Raw genomic sequence first — 18,106 nt, forward strand, 5'->3', positions numbered from 1 at the left:
ACTCAAGTATTTATAGAGCAATTCATTGATTCATCAAGAAAGACACCTGAAGATCAATCAATAATGAAAATAGTTGTTAGTTACAGCCCTAAAATGGGAAAGCAGGACAGGAATGTCTGTTTTTTCACTAATTCTGCCAAGTAGCTTCCAGATCTTCATGCCTTTTACCACATGGATGAAAAATTCAGTCATCATTAAATGGACATAATTGATGTTCATAATGTTTAAAACAAAAAGCAAACATGTACTAGTTTCTTCTTTCCTTTGGTCTATTGCTTACGGTGGCCCTGAGGGTCAACACAACATTCCACAAAACACCACAATTTGTGTGGGGTTTACTTCTGAAATATTGTGTTTTAGACTGTCAGACTGACAAAACAAGACATTTGTGATGTCACCTCGGGCTCGTGGTTGGAAATCTTCACATTCTTAGTAAATCGGCAGCTTGATTGATAATCAAGTAAACGATTGCTGACAGCCCCCAAAAATCCAGTCTTGTTAGAGACACAACGGCCGCATACACCCACAGATACTAAATGGGTCACAACCGTGGTATGAATAATACAGCTTTAACAGTAGACAAGTGTGTATTGTGTCATGGTATATTGTTATATTTCGCCCAAGCGACACAGAAAATCTCCTGCCCAAAACATGCTGAAGACACAATGACAGCTTTGTAGAAAACTGTATTTTACCAGAATACTAAACTAATCTGAGGACATATTGTTAATTTGGGGAGATCATTCCGGTTGTACCCAGCAGCCTATCTCCAGTGTATGACCGTGACAGGCTCGTCTCCCTACCATTACTGTGGATAGTTTTGTCTGGACAGTGAAAGGATGAGTGGGCCATACGCAGCCGTGACCTCGGCTCTGATGAACTAACTTCCCCTCGCGGTCATCAATGGACTCCATTCTTTCGCTGTGAGAAAAACTGGCCATCGCACACATCACCGGAAAAAATGAAACACAAGCACATTTAGAAACATCTTCACTGTTTAAATACCACCAAACTAAGCAGAGAGCGATCTTTGTTCGGGGGAAAAGTTTGGCCGCTTATTCATTTCGGAGGGCAAACAAAACGGGGAAGGAAAACCGGCGAAGGCGCAATAACCTGTGTAATACTTCCAATTTCATACACAAACCATCGCTTAAAAAGAACCAAAGCGCTGAAGCAACATCTCTCACTTCTAAAAAAAAAAGAAAACACCTTCAGTTATTGCAGGACTATTGCATTGGATTGCATTATTTGTTTCCACTCTCTGTATTTCTTTGGTTTTCCCAGCACAGACGCATCCCGGGGAGAAAAAAAATACTACATTAAAAGCTTTATAAATCCAACATCATACATTTCTAAATATACTTACAATAATTAATCACAACTGAAAGAGCTTTTGACTGATGTTCCTTTGAACTGTGGAGAAATTAAGATCTCCGTGTTCGGCTGTCTGCGTTGTTTTGCTTCCAGTAAATCTAATGTGACAGGACCGGGGCCCGACTTCTGCAGGCATCAAACACGCTGTTGAGAAAAAAAACAGTCACTTTGCACACTGCATTTCAAGCTGAACGGTGTCAGTGGGTTTGATTATTCACTAAGAGGAGAAAGTCTCTCATCGGGTTTTCTGACGGGATTGAAATCAGCACTAAAAAACGTCTTCACTGAAAATGATGCTGCACATTTTTTAAGTGAGGAAATTTCATTAGGAAAGAAAATGCATATTCACCCTAGGTGTTTAACGACATGAGCGATTTTCCGCAGCTTTGAGAAATGGTGCGAGCTTGCCCCGAGCTTTGTGTGTTTTTATCCCCCCCAATATTTACAGTGGTGATATTAATTCTGCATGTTTCCAAACCATTTTAATGTATTTTTAATTGTAATGTGCGGTAAGAGACAGAAAAGTGGTTCATGGTCTGTATGTATCATGCAACGATAACACACACAGATGTAGTATTATATAAGCATAGGTGGGAAGTTACAAAGTACAAATACTTTGTTAATGTACTCAAGTAGAATTGTCAGGTATCTGTACAATTATTTTTGTGACAACTACATTTTAAAACAAATATCTGTACTTTCTACTCCTAACATTTAAAAAAAACATGCTCATAACTTTAGTTTTAATGCATTTGAGGGGAATAATCAATGATGTTTTTTCTTATTAATATGATAGATTCAGTTAGCCTTGCAAAAAAAAAAAAAAAAATGCCAGTAGAAATGTCCTTCATAGGGATACTTTTAAATTTCAGAGCCTTTATCACTTTTACTTCAGTAAAGAAGTTGAATCAGTAGTTTTACCAGAGTATTTTTGAACACAAGTATCTGTTCTTCTACTTGGGCATAGAACGTCTGTACTTTCACACCTCTGAATATAACAGTGACAGACTCGCAGCTTGTTACAGACAAGAGAGTCGACACAAGAGCTCCGTCCTCAGCAGCCCAGACACACTAATCCTCCCCAGGCTGAAGCGTTCTGTTCACTGCTTCAAACTCACCAAACGTTAAACAGCAGAGCTGCATTTGGTGAAACCAGATAAAATTAGTTTTACAGTTAGAGAGTTTGCAGAGAATATTCACTGAACTCAACTCCTCTGTTTAAGCAGTATTATTGGTTGATTAAAGGTTCAGGGTCTGTTACGTTTAAAGGAATAGTTTGAAATATGTTTATTTGCTTTCTCACAGACAGTTAGAAGAGACGATCGTGTAAATATGAAGCTAAGCCAGCAGCCTATACACCCTTTTACAGCGGGCATCATGATTACATCACGGTGTTAGCTGGAGGCTAAACAAAGGGAAGACTGGAGGCAAACGCCAACCACCTCAGAGCAGTGATGAAACGTATGCATCATCTGGCTGTGTTGTTGTCAAACGAATATCGCACACATTTGAGATGATAGGTGTGCCTCGAGGCCCTGGCGAGCTACGATATCGGCATAGCTTTTCAGAGATGGAGAGCTAATCGTTTAGCTTAGCCTTCTGCTAACCTCCTCAGGTCATGGCTGCTGCACCACAGCATGGTAAATTATTAGAGAGATGATGACAAATTGGTAAACAATTATGATGTGGGCTTATTTTCTGTAACCAGTGTAGAATGAATGCGAATTAGTAAGCTTTCTAGTGGACGGCTGGCTGTGTAGCTAACTTGTAAGCTCTGCCATGCTTTCATGCAACACCGGTTACCAGCCAGATATAAACTACGTTGTCACTTGTCTTGCAACAGTGTGGATGAAGCATTAAGCCAATACATTTAGCTCATTAGTGGCTGGCTACCTTGGTAAGTCCACCATGCTTTCATGCTATACCGGAGATAGAAAATGAGCCCAACCGAAGGCTGGAGGCCAGATGCAGCGGGCCCTCTGCCTCACTCCTTGCCACTATGGGAGGAGTGCTCCATGTAAGAGCAGGTGGGAAGCTAACTAGCTACCTAGCCAGCTCTGGAGAGCATTGACGTACAAGAGAACTGGACACAGCTGTTCATTCCCGTAAAAGCTTGACTTACGAGCATAAAATCAACCCCCAACAGTCAACTAAAATAATCAATTTACTGAGACAGTACCAGTTCAATATTAATGAGGCATCTACAGGACTTGATTTGGGAAAATACAAACAACAATAGAACCAAAGGAGACATTCTTCAATTGTATTCTAACTCCGATCTTAACACCAGAGGAGTAATTTCACCTGTGAGTTTGATTGAGACGCTTAAAGTGTCATTTAAACCTGATCACCATAAATAACTTTTTCAACGATATTTTGGTTTCAATCGAGTAGACAAGTCTTAACATGCACATGCTGCTCCCAAGATGCAGAGTTTCAAAATAAAAGGCCTCAGAGTACCAGATGAATGCGTGTGAATTCCACTTTTAAGCAACAGCTTCTAACATCTGTACCCACCAAACGCCCATCTTCAAAAACGTCAACAAGGAAGATTCTACAACCACACATGTTGACATTTAGCCAGCAGCCTATGTTAGCCACCTTACTTTAGCATGTCCGCATGCTAACATTGGCTAATGAGCACAAAACTCAGATGTTGTGTCCCAATTCAGCGGTCACACCCTTTGGAGGGCCAAAAGGATTTGGAAGCGAGCAGATTCCAAAATGAGACGATCTGGTCCACAGAGCTCCCGTCGCCTAGCAACAAGCTGCGGTTGACAAGAAAGAGCATAGACGTGGTAACTTATGTTATACGATTACAATGAATCCAGAGATCATCATTTATTCTTTCTATTTAAAATTATACTGGAGGCTATGCTTCACCACTGTTGCCACCGGCACATGACATATTTCAGTCACCGGCTTGCAATGAATCTTGGGATAGTTTGGGCTGTGAAGAATCCATCATCTGAATCCGATTCTGGGAAAATAAGGTCGCATTTCTGGACCTTCTGCGGCTGAATTGAGAAATATCCATATTATTATTATAATATAGCTGGGGCTAATAGGAATGTCATTAGCTTTGCAAGTGTGTAGTCATCAGAGTAGATATTAGGCTAATTTACATTCTTCCTAGGGGGGAATTTAATGGCAATCCATCAAATAGTTGTTGAGATATTTCAGTCTGGACCAAAGTGGTGGAGCGACAGACAGATCGACGTTGCCATCCCAGGCTGCTAGTTTGGCCAGGAAATATGAAATACTACATGGAGATAACAGCAGTACTGCACTTTGACAAGGAGGATTATGGATAAATAAACCTTCCTGTATATGTGATACAGTGTGTTTTGGAATGAAATCAGCATCAGTGATGACAAATACTCAACAATCCCTTGTTCCTTCACAACAAAGTCAGCCATGATCTTGTCTATAGATTCTGGCTTCCATAGTATTTATGTACACTATAATAAGTATGTGACACCATAGAAATGTGTCTACTTTCAGAGATTTGTACTGTTTATACCGATGTTACAATCCTTTTAATCTCTCTGCTTGTATCAGGCTGTTGTTGCAAGCAATGTTGCATCCATAATATTGCTTTCAAACGAAAGGAGGAAAAAAAATCCCTAGCATTATACCCGCAGCTGCCATTTGTTACCCTTTTACTTTTCTCACTGTTGTCTTGTGTCCTTCCCACCATCTCTCTGGATTCCTCTCTCTGGATTTCTGCTGTGTAAAAACTCTCTACCTCACCATTAATTCCTCCTCTTCTCTCAGCTCCATTTCTCACCACAAGGAAGTTTAACTTCTCTATTTCCGTCTTCCCGCAGTTGAAAATATTCATAGGTTTTTCGTGGGCGGACGCAGCCGTGATCCACCGCTACATCGGAACAAACCAAACACAGTATCTCTCTCTTAAGGGCGGGAATCACAGGAGGCCCTCCGATGTCATCACAACATTGAAGTCACAATATGATCTTATTGCGACAGTATCGTGGTAACGTGATTGTTTTTATCCTTTGTATTTGCGATATTGTATCCATACTTGGCGTTTGTGTACCAATATTATATCGCCACGTAAGAATATAACGCTACCGTGCCGCACCGATGACTAAACAACGGCGTCAAACAGCAGCTCCAGTCCGTCCTCACGGGGAGAAGAAGGGAGGAAGCTGCCGTTGACGGTTCATCTGCAAAATGGTGGAACGGCAGAAAGGGGGAATAAGTGGAAGAGGATGAGCGGCGATGCAGACGCACGAAACACAGCAGCAAAAACAATCACCTAATGGGCATGTGAAATCCCTCAAAGCTCGCACTTTCCCCCCTCGTTCTCACCTCTTGCCAACAAACGTCACGCCAAAAACACAACGCACACACACCACGGCACGCTGGCTGGGCGGCTTCTCCTCACATCTCCACTCGCATCTCGTCTGGGTTTCGTGTTATTGAGTGAGTAGCATCTCGCTCCGTTTCTCACAAGGATCAAGCTAAGTGTGGGCATGTGTGTGTGTGTGTGTGTGTGTGTGTGAGGTATTGATCCGAGCGCTGCTAAAAGGATGAAGGAGTCCAGGCGAGCGTGTCCTGGCTTCTGTCACGTCATCAACATTGTCTCTGATGAACACAACAAACTCTTTGTTGGCGATTAACTGGTTGATGGACCTTTTACATGTTGTCGGGTTGCAGCTTATGATGACTTCAATTCTATGTCAATAAGTCAATTAGTCTTTCAATTAATCAATAATCAAAGTCTTTAAGTCTATAAAATGTCTCTCACAGATCCTCAAAGCCCAAGATGACATTTCTGATGGCTGATTTTTTCGGATCAACAGTCTCAAACTCAAAGGCATTTAATTTATAATCACACAACAAGGAGAAAAGCAAACAAATCCTTTCATTTTAGAAGCTGAAACCTGACATTTTTGAGCATTTTTGTCGATATTCAACTTAAATGATTAATCAGTGAGGAAAGCTGCAGATTAATTTCCTGTCAAGCGACTAATTGTTGTAGCTTTAATCTGTTTTATGCCATTAACTGGATATCTTTGGGTTCATTCTGTTTTTTTTAAGCAATTTGAAGATGCTCATTAAGGTTGTGGTGAATTGCAATTTTTCACTATTTCTAACTGACAAAACAATCATGAGATCAATCAAAGAAGTAGTCCAGACATTATGATAGTGAAGAATACCAGAAAGTGGACACGCTATCATAAACCATCTACTGGAATCTAATGTAATAACCCCACTTGTTGTAATGGTGGTGCATTGGACTGCAAGATGTGTTTTATGGCAAAATCCTGAGAATAGGAGCAGTGGTGCATGTTTACTTTTCACCCCCCACTGAGTCTGCTCTGGATATAACTGCAGTTTGTAAATGATATTTACATTACATTTACAGTAAACACACACACACACACACACGGAAGCAGGTATGAGCATCCACACTGAGAGAAACACAGTAAAGGAGAGAAGACGAGTGTAAACATATACTATATAGTGTATCCAGAGTGGACTATAAATAGCAGGTTGTGGAAGCCAGGTTCTGTCCTCACTGGCAGTTCATAAAAAGCCACGGAGCAGGGGACATGTGTCCCTGAAGTGGCCCGTTTCAGTGCCTGCTATGACCCACATCCCGTCTCTTAATACTGGGCCACTCAGCTACTGAACACGCATCATAAACCGCAGGAGCATCCGAGCTGTCCTAAGTCATTAATTACAGACCCTGGAGAAAAGTTATCCCCTTACAGCAGATCCTCCACGTATTGAATACCGGTAGACTCTTTTAACAGCACATTTTCACACGAAATGGCTGTTAACCTGCAATGCATTCCAAAGTTTTCACTTTTGTCACGATAGAAAACGACTATTCATCTCTTGGAGAACACTAAATGCATGCTTTCTCAATCTTTGACCACAAAACAAGAAAAATGGAGGAAAATAAACTGTAAATATGTAATAAACCATAATTTACTGAATGAACATCATGCCGTATTGAAGAAGACTTGAAACTATATACTTGAGACCATGAACTCATGGTTATAATGTTTACAGAGATAATAAATCAAGTGAGAAGTGGGGTCATTTTCTCATATACTTCTATACATCTATACAATCAGACTTCTTTTTGCCACCAGAGGAGTCGCCCCCTGGTGGCCAGTAGAAAGAATGCAGGCGAGGCTGTCCAGACAGATCTGTCACAAAGACACACACAAAACCACTACTTTAAATCTGATGTTAATCAGAGATGGGATCATAAGTAACACAGCATGAAAAAAGCATTTTAAAAAAAACTTATCGACTAAAGATATCTAAGTCAACTAACTTAACTTCTGCATTGGTGTAAGTTTTCAGCCCAGGAAGTTGCTGTCTGAGAAGAACGTTAACATCCCAAAGAGAGACCAACTTCAGTATAGCAGGGCCATCGCTGGGCCATCTCTGAGCCAGGAGCAGCTAACTGTACTGATAAGACCAAGATGGCCTTGCTATCGGCTGACCTTCTTCAACTACACGATGGCAACAATGTCCCCACACTTGGATCATGACATACGGACAGTCCACATTCTCTGCCGATTACTCACTCTGCCTTTTCATGACACAACGTCGGTAGAGAAGAAGTCAGCTAAATAGACACCACCTTCAAGTTCCTTCATCTTCTTCAAATGGACTAAGTCTAAGTTTGCACTTTCCGAATGCTTCTGCTTTCTGTCTGTAAATGAGCGAGAATCCGTGGCAAACATTCAGAGGCCATTTTATCTGCAGATTCCAAGGCCATCTGGCTACTGAATCTTTTACATTACACATGGCTCAACTTTCATTTTTTTCAGACAAAAAAAAAAAAATCATATTTTCTCTCACATATTGCTCCACAGCATTTGGCTTTTTGCCATCACAAATACTGAGCTGAAGTAGATCCGCTGAAATGCCATTTCACCGAGTATTCGCACAAAGGTCAAACACAAATGGACTTTTCTTTATTTGAAAATGCCAAACGCCGTCTTTTACTAGACAATATAAAACTTTTTATTTTTTCAATCAAATGAATGCATGACACAAAGTTAAACTGCAGCCCTTTCTGGTGGTCTGACACAAGCCATGTGAGTTTCTACTGAGAGGGAGGCTGTTATCTGCGGAGGCCGACTAAATATTTAATTCATGCGGCCGAGTGAATGTTTGTATCATCTAAAAGTGGCTCAAGCCTGCCGGGGATATCCACGTGCAACATCGGGCCTCATGCAGGAAGCGATGTAGGAACAAATTTATTTATATTTTTGTACGTATCCACCACTTGTTCTCGTCTTGTTAGTAACCATTGATTCATCAATGTTTTCTTCGTTTTGCTCTTCTCTTTGGAAAGCAATAAGTGTTCGTCCAACACAGGGAAACCTGTTTTAAATATCCTCATATTTAAAACATAAAACAAATTGGGATTTTTATGTTTTAGAGTATTTGGATTATTACATTTCTTGGCTAAAGAAATACTATTGTTGCATTGATAAAATGGACCAAGAGTATTTCTTAAAAAAACAACAACCTTGGACGCTGCTGCTGAATGGCTTGCGTATTGCTGTTTGATGCTTTTTAAAACTGTCTTGTGGAACAGCACTGTGTCAATGCACGACACCAAGTATCTACTTTTTTGTTGTTCAGTCCGTCTGCTTGACCGACAAACCCATTTTGCTGCAGAAAACATGTGCATGGTAATTTGCTAACTCAGATGATGAATCATCATTATATATTTGCTTAATAGCTGCATGTTAGCGTGCTGATGCTAGCATTTACTTCAAATCACGGCGGTGCCTGAGAATAGACTCTTGTTATGGCTGTAGTTATATATTTAACAGATTTAATATTGAAGTACAGCGTATCTTTAATTAATCTGTTGTTGTTCTTTTTCCACATTTGGTTCTTCGTTAGTTGAGCATCTAATCGGCTGGTGAAGCAGCAACAACAGACTTCATCTGCACTGGCTAACCTTAACCTGGGATTTATTTTTAACCTGAAAACCTGACTGTTTCCTGCCGTTGTTTCACCCGACAGTCAGACTTTCTACTAAAAGGATAAAGTGACTTGACAGCGCTGTTTTGCAGCAGTTTTGTGTAAGTTGGAGCATGCTTCGGAAGGCGAAAACAAACTTTATTTTCAAAAGCATTAAAAATGAAATGATATATCTTAGATTTCCATCTTGTATTGTGCAAACACACAAACAAGAGCAGGACGTCAGACTACGGGTGATATCTCTCTCTCTATCTCTGTCTGTCTGTCTGACTCCTCAGATCTTTAATCCTCCGTTTGTGTCATCATCAGACACAAACGTTTTCACGATTACGTTATTTATGTTTTACCATTATTTTGTGTGCTAAATAACAAACGTCAAGTCGTATCGTATAGACACAACAACACAATCCCAAATTCACAAAGCCAGGTGGACAAAACGTCCCGTGGGGCTGACAGCACTGACATCTGACACCCTCAATCGCCTTCCTGCTGCTGACGACCGGGGGAAGCTTCCACTCATTGTCTAACGCAGACATACACACACTGGTTCAGCCAAACATCTGCTGTTTTTAACCCCTACTGGTTGTGAGAGTGAGCGTCACATGGCAGGGGGAGGGGGGGGGGGAGGCCTGGAGGTGAGACTAAAAAATGGTGTCTTAGTATTAAAATCAGTAGGCGGATTATCAGCAATGTTTGTCCTGTCGACAACACGAGCGGTGTTGGTGGTCGCACCAACGTAAACCTGTTTCCAGGGTAAACACGCGCTCGGCGTCGACAGGGAAGTGTGTGTTATGAAAACAGAGTCGGCGAGGTGACGTGGGAATGAAATTACGTGCACACATCTCGGAGCAGACGGGAGCAAGGGGAGGGGGTGGAGGCAGCCAACAGTCACACGGGGAGTAAGCAGGCAACTCTCTTGGGCCACTAAGCCAATTACCGGAGCAGCATTGATTGAGGCAGCACTTTAAGGCCTCGTCTACACAAGTAGTCCCTTAATACACTGGTCAGATGATGGGAGGCGTGTCGACCACAAACTACAGATACATGGCCATGTGCATCCGTTGTGGTGTCGGCAGAACTAATCTTTTTTTTTTTTTAAAGCAGTATTACGGCTGCAACAGCCAGAGGCATCAGTAAAAAAAATGAACAGAACAAATATAATCAATGTAAGTATGTATTGCACATAAATGAATGAATAATTTGTAAATTTTGACAAATATAGGTAATCGTTACTTAATTAAGAAATGTAGTGCAAAATAATTTGTTTTTCTGAGATATTTAAGTTTAGCTCGTACTCATCAGTTTAGATGATTTAGTTAATCACGATATCTCGATACATTTCATCATGCTATGATTCCATCGTAAGACGATAAATTATCCGATTGCTGCCGCAGACTGCTGAGTTGGTCAAACAGGTACCGGACCCGTTCAGTCGGTCCTGATCAGCTGACCCAGAGACCAAGGTGAGCGTTCCGTCCTGAGCGCCGTGGCTGTGTTCAATCAGCACTTCCATCCTCCCATTAAAGGGATTGCTGGCCCATAATGATTTATGAAGGGGAACGGAGAGAGAATCAATGTAGCGGAGGCCCTCAGATTAATGATTAAGCAAATAGCAGCCCCACTCCAGATCCTATCAGGGGCCGAGGTGCTGCTGCTCGGAGCACGCCATGATGTAGTGAGTTCAATTAACTAGCATGGGGTTGGGCGAAGCCTCATCAGCGAGCCGCTGAGCCCCTTCTCGTCGCACCGCGATCAAACGCAAAACTGTGCACAAACAGCCTTCAAACGTCACTTTGGAAAAGAACGAGCTCCAGGAAGATTTTCTGTCAAGTACATCCGCAGTGCTGCAAAATGAATGAAAGTCACATTTGTTTATGTCAATACTTGTTTGGTACCAGCAGAAAAGTCCCAAAAGTTGGTGCTCTGATTGACATTCCTTTAGCTTTTCTTTGATCAGTTATTAATTGCAATCTTTACACCTTTTTGTCTATCAAAGTCCTTTAACTGATATCAGGTCTGGTACGTACTTGAATGGCTGGATCAGGTGTCGTTTTAGTAAATTTGTACGGCTGATTTATTTAACACTGGTATCAGATCAGTACTCGGTATCAGCCAATTCCAAAAACCAAGGTATCACTATGAGGACCGAGAACGTCTGATCCCTACTTGGGTCTATGCAACATTGTTTATTTGTATTAGGCCACAACCAATTCTGTGGATTATTTTCTCAATTAACTGATTAATCACTTTATCAGAAAAGTGTGGGAAAAATTCAATTTCAATTTCCTGGAAGTCAAAAGTTATATCTTTTAAATGTCTTTTCTTTGTCGGACCAACAGTTCAGTTTCAGTTTTTCAGTCATGTAAAACCCCAAATGTCTGCAGATCATCATATTTGAAGGGCTTGAATACTGTTTTGGGGTGTTTGCTTAAAAAATACATTTAAAAATAGCTCATTTTTGAACGATTGATTCATCGTTTCTACTCTTCAGAAACAACAACAACAACAAAAATCAAGCTTTCCCAAAGTGAGCTTAGTAGGCCTACTTTTCCACTATCTCAGGTATGAAAGACATTTACAACAATACGCACGTCTGTGGAACGTTCTTTATGAAAGAGTCTGTTTTATTGAGGTTCCTCGCTGTGATTGCTTGAATAAAGGGATGATGCAGTTACCCATTAAAGAGGAGGAGAACAGAGGACAGGGGGGAGAGAGAGAGAGGCCAGACACACAATACTGCCGCTGCCCAACACAACAGGCCATTCTTTCAGCTCGCGCCACAACACTCCTCACAGCTGAGTCCCAGCCGCTATTCTCCTGCTGTTCCCCCAGCTCCCTCCCCATCTCTCCCCTTTCAATACGGGGGAGAAGAATGAGGGAGAAGGAGAAGGGGGGCTGAAAATGAATAGTGTGCACATACAATCTGAACCTGGAAGTCTTGTTAAAAAAAAAAGAGAGAAAATTGAACAAAACATGTCAGGGTTTGTTTTTTTGTTCGCCTGTAAAATAATTGGAGAAAACCACAATGACCAAAAAGGGGAGATTTAGTTTAGAAGAGTAAAGCTGAGAGGAGCGAGCAGCTGCAAAAGCTGGGGGTGAAAATGAGGGGAAGATGGAGAGATATGGCTGACAAACGTATCTGCACACACAAACCCACGGCACAACACACGTTAATTAATACACCACCAATCTGCATCAGCACAGTCTCTCTCAAAGATAAAACAAAAAAACATCCACCTGTCTGTGTATCTGTTTATTCTCCCCACCCACATCCCCCTCCAATCTAATCCCGGAAGACGGAGCATCGTTCCCAGGAGAAAAAGTAAATGTCACAGATTTACCTCTACACCGCCACTGCCGCCGCCGCCGCTTTCCTCCCAGCACGTTATTGCCTTAGAAATATTCAAAAAGATAAATCCGAGCAGGCTGAATTCTGCTCTCCCTCCTCCAACTAAACCACCCATGGATCATCCAGTTTGTCTGTGAGCGAGTGCTAGTTCCCAGCCCGCGAGCTCATTCAGGCAGGCGGCTAGTAGGCAGCTGCCGTTTTTCTTCAAAGCTCCACAAGCAGAGCAAATTAGAGGTCCAGCCCAGCTTAGAGGCTAAGCCATTGTGAGCTATTCACACTCCGGTTCCTGTCTGAGGCCAATGGCTGCAGCCCCCCTCATACTCCCGCCCACTCTCCCTCGCTCCCTCCCTCTTCCTCGTGCTCTCTGTCTTCCTCCCTTCCGCCTTCCCTTCTCCTGCTATCTTCACCATAAATATAGACGCTTGACATTACCTAACACATGGTGCCTCCTGATAAACAGCCAGCTCCCGGCAGGTCTCGTGACTGAGGAAAACCTCTCTGAGGGGTTAATGCCGGGTTAGGGAAGGGTGCAGAGGGCAGCAGGACAAGGATGAGGACGCGCTACGGGAGGAGGAGACTGTATCACGTAGTGTAAAAGATGCTCCTGTTGCTACCAGCTTGGTGAGATATAACTGTAAACATGAGGAGGAGGAGCTTTCATGTAAAAACAGTGAAACCACTGCATAATGACCTATAAATAACAACTAATTACAGAGCATTTGTTATTAGTGAACACTCCATTTAAAAACCAGACGATGAAGATCTCGCTGATCTCTACAACCAAACACTGTCTCCTCAAACCTGCCACCAATTCATTTATCTTCTCTGATCTCGGATGTCCTTGAAAGTTCTTCACAACAACCAAATTCATCCAGTGGGCCGGGTCCGACCTTTTGCCGATTCTAGCCATTTTTGGTTTCTGGCTGTCGCTGTCTTGGTTTTAGTTGCACACCTGAACACTGCATACAATATTAAATAAATATAAAAGACACTGTGAAAAGGTTAACGTTTTAAGATGAAAACTCTGTGGTAGTGACCTGTCAATCACAAGGTAGCCCCGCCCTAAAGCATCCCCTGCTTTATCATCTATTTGACTCTAAATGAACCAAAATTTACTAAATGAACACCATGATGTATTGAAGAAGACTTGAAACTAGAGATTGAGACCATAAACGAATGTTTACAATCTTAACTGAAGTATTCATTTTCTCATAGACTTCTATAGAGGTGTAGCCATACTTTGGCTTCACTTCAAAACCAGAGGTTGCCACCTAGTTTAGTTGCCGGTTGGGTTTGTTTACTATGCTTCCACCGGACTACAACAGAGAGACTTAACTTCATTAGAACCGTGGGAGATTAAGAGCCCAATGGCAGACCAAAGGAAAGCGTCCACCTGGCAGTGCAGGCCTGTACCTGCATGGACATGGACTGCTGCCCAGGCAACCTGACCACAAACCCCGGGAGCTGCCCTGAGGGTAGAGGACTGCAGATTTCTGCTCGGATTCACATGGTCCACATGGTCACCTGTCCTCATTGTACCACAGATAAAAGACAGTTCTGCAATGAATCAACCAAAAAAGTTGAATGTACATTTTGTAACTCTTCCATACAGATAGTTGTTTATGTATTGAGTATTCACATGTTGCTAAACAGTAGGAGGGTATTTGCAGTGTACAGTAAACTCAAACACTGCTTAATTTTGTTGTTTAAAGGTATTTTCCAACATTTTGGGGAAGTACACTCCAGAGTTAAAAAAGATGAAAAGTATTCGACTACATCTATGAAATATGTAGCTTCAGCCAGCAGATTAGCCTAGCCTAGCTTAGTTTACTAGCTTGATAACTGGAAGCAGGAGGGAAACAGCTAGCATCGCTCTGGTCTTGGTCTTGACTTGGTCTTGACATGGTCTTGACTTGGTCTCGGCTTGGTCCCAACCCCTCAAAGTCTTGGTTGTGACTTGGTCTCAGGTTGGGGCAGCCTTGACTACAACACTGTCCTCTAGGGATTACAGACAAAATGGCAGCTGTACGGTGGGCAAATAAAACGTTCATGTTACGTCTTTGAGGCCCTGTGGATATCAGAGCGCACTTCTCCACGGGAGTAAAAAAAAATGATCGGAAGAAAGTGTGAAGGGTCACACGAACACAAAGTTCAGTGGAAAAAAGTTGAAGCGTATCCGATTTCAGATTATTCTGGCATCATCACACTCACTGCTCGGAGGCAGCGAGGCTCACAAACACTTAGCTACACTATGTGGGCTGGACGGCCGCCACAACAGATCCACATCCAAACCATCACAAGACACTTGCGCACAGATTCGTCTTGTAAAAGGCGACAGGATCTTAACAAAGAATCTTTGTTCGGCCCGTGAATTAGCACAGTTCATATCGTTGACCCCGACGGGGGGTTATCATCATCTCACTCCACCACCGCGGAAATAGACGCGGCCCTCCGTAATTTGATATGTGGGAAGATAAGGAAGTACACACCTGTTTTAATCAATCCCAAATTGTGGATTTGTTCCATGTGGACAACAGGTCTCGCAGTTTGGCCGATGTATCACTCTGGTCGCAGCAAGGACAAGGACTGCAGTCCCCATTCGGTCGCACAGGGAAGACTACATGAGGCCTCATAGTGGCTCATTAATCAGGAACTGATTAACTCACTTTAAATTGACTCTGGGTTGATCCCGTCAACGCATCTTCACTTGAGTATTCGCAAGATCAAAGGACTATTGTCTTACATGAGCTTGGCCGGGGACCACGAACGGGGATTTTCGACTAACAATAACATTATTGTGAGCCGAGCTTTATATTCACTTTTACAGTGAAGAGCGGTCTCATGGCAGAGCAGAAACAGGACTCGGAGGCTGTGTTGTTGTAACGGTTTCTCTCTGGATAGCGTAGCGTACGATGCCTTCTGAACGAGGCCCGGGAGGAATCGATGACGAAAACAACGTCAGAGGCCACAGCCTCCGGTGCCACCTTCCACCCACTTGTCAATCACGCTAAAACAAGAAGCTGCAGTCCTTTTGGCCTGCATGCGATTTATTCTAACGAAACCAAGCGATGCCAATCTGTGACTGTACCTGTAAAATATGCCAAACATGGCAGCGAAAACAACAACACATGCATTAAACATGAGCCACACACACACACACAGAGTCTGCACCTGTCTTCATGCACCATTACTATGCAAAAACACATATTTACACAGCTTCCTTTACCGGTTTTGAAGCAATCGTTTTGGGTTAGGGCCGCGTTCCCCTGAGCGAACCGTGCTGTTAACGCAGCAGATATTTGGTCACATGAAGCATATATGAGCTGTGCATGTGTGTGTGTGTGTGTGTGTGAGAAGCAGGCAAACAGAAGCCGGGGCCTCACTCATCCGTTACAAGAATGAATGGCCGTCATTAGCATGAAGCTCCCCGGCAGCACCCTGCAATGCAGCGACACACACAATGGCGAGTGCCACGCTTCCCCCTGCCGTTCCTCCAGAGAAGCCCTTTTGTTCGAGCAGCATCTGGACCTGACCTCCGTGCATTTGAGGCTGATGACCCCCCCCCCCCACCCTCAGCTCCTCAGCTCCTATCCTAACCTCCTCTTAAAAGCCTGCTTCTGCCTCTACAGCAAACCCCCTCTTCCTCCTCCTCTTCCTCCTCCTCCTCCTTTCCTATACCCTGTCCGTTCTTCACAAACACAGACCCCCCCCCCACACACACACACACACACTCCCTCCCTCTTCTAGCTAAGGAGAGCAGCCATCTCTTGCTTCTTGAAAAGAAGGTCTGTGTACTAGTGGGCCTTACACAAAGCCTGCAGGGTGAATTAGAAAACCAAAGAGGAAAAAGCACCAGGGCTACTGGCCATCTGTCCCTCTGGGTTGGACGTGCCTGCTCCGAGTGTGCCTGCCCCCCCCCCCCCCCCCCCCCCCTTTCCCTCGCATAACTCCCACCCCTACCCCCACCTTCCCTGATTCCCTTAGCCTATATACACAGCATCAACCACATACACACACACACTCCCTGCCACGCATACATCACAGGCGTTTCGGATGGCGGCGAGAGTGTAAAAAAAAAAGACAGAGAAGAAGAAGAAGAATGAGGAGAGAATAAGGAGCTGCCACTTGCCTTGGATGCGGAGTGATGCCCGGAGCCAGCAAATCAAGCCGTAATCCTTTTCTTTGTGTGAGCGGCAAACAGAGAAATTTGTCTCCAACAATGATTTTCCCCGAGATCGGGCAGTGGAGTGGAAAACAAGGAAGCGAGGGAGTGAAGGACAGTGAGGAGGGGAGGGAGGGAGAGAGCGAGAGAGAGCAAGAGAGCGAGAGAGGGAGAGAGAGAGAGAGAGAGAGAGGAGATGGAGGGTGAGAGCAGCAGAGGCAGGGAGACGGTGGGAGCAGCTAGAGTGTGACAGAGGAAGGCAGCAGTCACGGCCGAGCCACAGGGACGCTGACACTCACTGGAGGATTTGAAGTGAAGAGAGGAGGGCGACAGAGAAGAGAGCAGAGAGAGGGAGAGAGGGAGAGATCAGGTGGAGGGTGGGGGGGAGGGGAGGAGGGGAGGGAGGATTTCTTCGCTCTGTGGCTCAAACGCTGGGATAACGCAGAGATAACCCTCATCCCCGAGCAGCAGCTGTAGACGTGAGAGGGAAATGAATCCCGCGAGAGAGCGACTTCTCTATCAATACTGACATTTGCCGCACATGATAACAATGGCCATCTGTAGTGGTGGGGGCTATGACGGAGCAAGGGGGGGGGGGGGGGGGGGGGGGGGGGGTGGAGGTGGAGGGGGGGGGGGTCTTATAAACACACATGGCTCAAAAGAGTGAAAAAAAAGAAAGAAAGAAAAGCCTCGATCAGTGGTGAAGGGAAAGGCACCTGTTCGAGTCAAGCAAGGGAGCGACACATGTGGCTCGGGAGAGGGGGGGGGGGGGAGGAAGAGGGGGAGGAGGAGGAGGAGACATGAGAGACACGAAGACAAAGGAAACAGAGGGCTGAGAAGTGTGGCTTTTATTTGACTGCTTTTGTCATTCTGCCTTGTCATGCCAAGAAAATATTTGCATGTGTGTGTGTGTGTGAGAGAGACAATAAACAGATAAACAGGAGGTGGCAGTGATAGTAGGTCACCAAGAAAGGGAGAGGGAGGGACAGGAAGGAAGAGAGGGAGGACGGGTAAACACTATAAACATTTCAGTGTTATTAGTGACCAGCATTGTGTCGTGGCCCGTTTTGCCTTTTTTTTTTTTAGCCTTTACTAAAAAGACAAACAAAGCGTGCACACACATTTTTCCACTATTATTTAAAGTGAATGTTAAGCAGGATGAGTCGGGGGATATTACATATTTTTATTGTCAACAAATTCCATGAAAACAAAGAATTGATTCATACTTA

General features: G+C 43.6%; 1 protein-coding gene across 10 annotated transcripts in view; it reads right to left on the bottom strand.

The window, feature by feature from the left end:
- The window catches only part of LOC311017000 (membrane-associated guanylate kinase, WW and PDZ domain-containing protein 1-like), an 82,852-nt gene that overhangs the window by 36,666 nt on the left and 28,080 nt on the right, over window positions 1–18,106 (bottom strand). Inside the window, exon 1 of one of the 10 annotated variants that reach the window (XM_084015089.1) lies at window positions 16,845–16,869. The exons of 8 other annotated variants lie outside the window; for them this stretch is intronic. The gene's annotated coding sequence lies outside the window, so the exon portion shown is untranslated. Of the gene's footprint in view, window positions 1–12,707; window positions 12,857–16,844; window positions 16,870–18,106 lie in introns of those variants that run through there. One more of the 10 variants, XM_084015088.1, reaches the window with a different exon arrangement.

Source organism: Eutrigla gurnardus, assembly GCF_963514095.1.
Source record: "Eutrigla gurnardus genome assembly, chromosome: 8".
NCBI lineage: Eukaryota > Metazoa > Chordata > Actinopteri > Perciformes > Triglidae > Eutrigla > Eutrigla gurnardus.